The sequence below is a fragment of the Galeopterus variegatus genome, unplaced genomic scaffold (genome assembly GCF_000696425.1).
Source record: "Galeopterus variegatus unplaced genomic scaffold, G_variegatus-3.0.2 Scaffold6288, whole genome shotgun sequence".
NCBI classification, from domain to species: Eukaryota; Metazoa; Chordata; class Mammalia; order Dermoptera; family Cynocephalidae; genus Galeopterus; species Galeopterus variegatus.
This window is the reverse complement of record NW_007732399.1, coordinates 11,659-15,734: the sequence shown is the minus strand read 5'-3', so window position 1 is coordinate 15,734 and position 4,076 is coordinate 11,659. Positions and strand designations below refer to the sequence as shown.

Below are 4,076 nucleotides of genomic sequence, written 5' to 3'. Positions count from 1 at the left end.
AGAGAGAAATTTTAAGGTAAGATGGAGAATACCAGATAGAGGCTTGGACTAAATGATTGCCAAGATGCTCCCTAACCATACGATTTGAAGATCTGGATGCGGAATAATTAAAAAAAAAAGAAAATCACTGAACTAAGTCTGAAGACTAGTTTCCAGCTTTGAGTGTCCCGATTACTAGACAAACTTGGGCACATCATTTGACCTCTCTATTTCAGTTTCCTCATCTGCAAAATGAGGATGATTCTGTCCAGGGACCTCCTCCTTGTCCAGGGAGTCAGAGGCCTCAGGCAAAGCTGACCTCACCTCCCTCCAGTGGGGCTGCAGGGCCGAAGAGAAATTGGGTCAGGAAGGGTCATGTGACACATCTGGGCCAGTGAGAGTTGATTTGCTGAGGACTTCTGGGAACATCTTTCTTTGTTCTTATGGAGTTTCTAGAAGCAACACTCTCCCTGGAGTTACTGTTCTAATGAGGCCTAGAATTCCTGCAGCTACCTCACTACCCAAGGAAGACCTTGGTACACTAGGGGTACAGGGCTGAGAGAATCGCTGGGCAATGGAGTGGGGGCCGTGACTGAGCCATCCCTGAAGGTTGCTCTATTTCTACACTTCTAGTTTAAAAGTCAAAATTCTTCTTCTCTTACTGGTTAAGTCAATTTGCATTGGGTTTATTGTCACCTGCAATTAAAGGTAATTTACCTTACAGATAAGAAAATGTAGGTAAAACTCTGGAAATTAAGTGCTATAAGATGGTAATATACTCTTATTTTTAGAAAATTATTATTTAATATGAGTAACATCTATCTTGGTTTTATGATGAAGCCAAGTCATCTTTGGGAGGCACCCTATAGAGTTATTTAGTTTGATGTGTCTGAATCGTTTTGATCTATCCCTGCCAAGTGGTTATTCAATATATGGCTGAACTCTCCCTCTGATGGGGACAGCACCACCTCTGGCAGCGTTGATAATTGTGTCACTCAGCACATTATGGTGGAGTCAGCCCTGGTATCCCATATTTGCATCTTCTTTGCATTTAGATTGTCAGATGCCAGAGAGAAAGCAGGAAAATCAGGGAGGTGAATGCATTGCTATTGGTCCGTGTTTTTGCCATGAGAAATAGCTGAGCTCGAGCAATTCAGGTGTGACTGGGTCGGGCTGTGCCTCGCTCCCTTCTCCTCGCTGGCGTTCTCCCTGTGTGGACCTGGGCAAGGCCACAGCTGCTCTCTGGAAGTACAATAGCTATTTGTCTGGTCTGCATTGGAGGCGAGCGACTCCCCAGCCATTTGTGACAGCTTTATCGTACAGTTTTTAGAAGTGGAATTTTGAAATGACTCATCTTAGAGGTCAGCCCTGACCGCTCTGACCTGGGCAAGCTGAGCTCATTGCAGCAGAGAGCACAGTGTAGGGGAGAGCAAAGACGGGGGAAATGATGCACTTACCGTGGCCCCTCCACTCCGAAAGGGAGGATATTTTGTCTTTTTCCCTCCAAGCACCCTCCAGGCAGTAGTCGCTTATACACGTGCTGGATACAGTGGACTATTAACTTTAGACCTCCCTCCCTGCTTGCTGCCTATTTCGTATCTGACTTACCGGTGTGGCCTTTGCTCCTCTATCTGCAGATTTGCCTCTGTGACTCCTCCACACACGCCTACCTGATGCCAGTCAGAGGGCCCTGCAATAGGTTCTGGGATGTGCCACCTGGGTCCTCCTTCAGAATGGAAGGCCTTGTTCCCCAGCTGCTGGGAATGCTGCCATCAGATGGCTGTCAGCTGTCAGCCCTCTCTGGAAATTGCCCCTGGCTAGAGTTACCTAGCCCAAAGTCAGACCCGCTTCTATGGCAGCCTCTAGCCAATACCTAGTCAGTACAGGGGAGATAAAGGCCCAGGTCCCTTGCCCAACTTGGGACAACTCTGCAGGGTCATCTCAGCCTCAGAGATCCCTATGGGGTCGGCTGAGGTCATGGCCCCAACTTCCTGGTCTGCACAAGGCTCTTTCCTTACCTGCCCTGTGTTGGTCCTGAGAGCACTTCTCATAACTGTCCTGCTTGCTAATCTCCATCTCAGAGTCTGCTTCAGAGAACCCCTCATAGGCAACCCCTCTATGGTGACCTATGTCCAATACTGGGAACTGGCATTTAGACAGATAAGAATATGCAGTGAAGACCCCTCCCCCAGATCAGCTAAATAACAGGAATAACTTTCGGAGCTGTGGGGAAAAGCCTCTGTTCCTCCTAGTTCTCCTTAGGAATAATAGTAAGAACCACCTTTGCAAAGGGTTTATTCTGGGCCAGGCACTTGGCTAAGTACCTCACAGGCATCCTCTCAGTCATCTCAACCACAGTCCTGCCAAGTAGAGGCAATCTGCGTTTTACTGACGTGGCAACTGTTAGTAAGCGTGTATGTTAGGAAATCAAGGATAGTCAGTGGCCAAGTGGGATTGGATCCTACTGAGTGAACCCACTTGGATACACTATCCCTGATCCCTCAGTGGTCTTGCAGGTAGGAGAGGAAGGATCAGAGGGACTCAGGGCGTTGCCCTCAGGAGAGTTCTTGATGCCTGATGCCCGCATACCTCACCAATGCCGTGAAGGTATTCCTCAAAGGCAACGATAAAAATATCACTTTGGTAAGTACTGTCTCAAATGTATAAACAATGACTTAAAAGAATTTTATGGTAAATATAATTACTATAGCTGCCATTTACTGAGTGCTACCTGCTAGTCAGAGGCTGTATAAACATCTGACACACATGACATGGTTAATCCTCTCAGCAGACCTTCAAGGTCAGCACTGTCATCCAATTTTGCAGAGGAGGAACTGAGGCTCAGAGAGGTTAGATTAACTCTCTCAAGGTGGGTTGACCAACTGTTCCAGTTTGCCCAGGACTGAGAGGGTTTTGGTGAGGGGGACTTTCAGTGCTAAAACCAAGAAAGTCCTGAGCAGATGAGAACTAGTCGGTCAACCTAGGTGGAGCTAAAGAATAAATATAACAAATAAAAACACATAACGACTGCAATAAAATCTTTTCATAAAGTGGCTAAATGTTAATTCCAAACTGGCTCATTCTCTGACTGTTGAGCCTACACATGTAATAGATTGACAGCCTCAAGCCCTATTAATAGATAGATGTGAAAAATACAAGAGGCAAGCTAAAATTGAAAATAATCTTTAAGTCAGTCTTAACCATTTCCCATGATTAAAACATTATCTTGGTAAAAACGTCAGGAAGAGAACTTCTGTACAGCTCTCTGCACTTCCCTTGATCAGCATCATAGAAGCCAAAAGTAACTTACCTCATCTGAAATTTGACCTCCGAAAGTCACCCATGTTCCTAGAAAAGAATAATGTTTGCACATTATTTATAACCATTTCTCTAATATTGTGCATGATGAGGGGCAACAGTTTCTCCTGTCGGGGCTACCTCAGTCGGTTGTACAGGTAGTTCACAAAGGTGCCTGGACAAGGGCCCGGGTGGATGAAGTCCAGCCCATGCTTCTCTCACTAAGTATTCCAGCAGGGGACTGCTTCCCTCTGGAGGAACGGTGTCTTTTCTTCACTCATAGGCACTGTATATGCTGATGGCAGCCCTGTCCCAGAATATGCTTTTCTTCTGCCAGAGGACCATGAATGCCTCCTGGTGGATGCAGTGCCAACACGCCCACTATGGCTACACACCTGTTCCTGCTCTCACTCAGCTAGGAAACTACTTGCTCTGAAAGTGAAGGTAAGACCTTGGGTTATGGTTCTCCTCTTCTTTGCCTCCAACAAAGGTGATCTATTTTGTGTTCTCTATTACCTTTCAAAAGGAACCCTCCCAGATGTCCTTCTAGTCCCCACTTATAAGACCCAGGAGGTGACATTGAGGTACCTTCTCTGTTTTAAACTACTATTCTGGAATGGAAATCTCCATTGGCTTTGGGGAAGGCAGCAGTAGCCAGGGTGGGGATTGGAAAGGCAAGGGGAGAGAGGCTGCCAAAGATTTGCATTTGTAAAGCAAGAAGAAGCTAGACACTGAGTGGGTTCTCGCCATGCCAGACCCCAGTCACTTCATTTATTCATTCCCTCCTTTATCCATTTTTT

General features: G+C 46.2%; 1 protein-coding gene across 1 annotated transcript in view; it reads right to left on the bottom strand.

Annotated features, from left to right (window-relative positions):
• LOC103606098 (voltage-gated potassium channel subunit beta-1) overlaps positions 1-3,341 on the bottom strand; it is a 78,936-nt gene extending 75,595 nt beyond the window's left edge. The window contains exon 1 of the mRNA XM_008590693.1: positions 3,290-3,341. The gene's annotated coding sequence lies outside the window, so the exon portion shown is untranslated. The remainder of the gene's footprint in view (positions 1-3,289) is intronic.
• Positions 3,342-4,076: the final 735 nt, after the last annotated feature.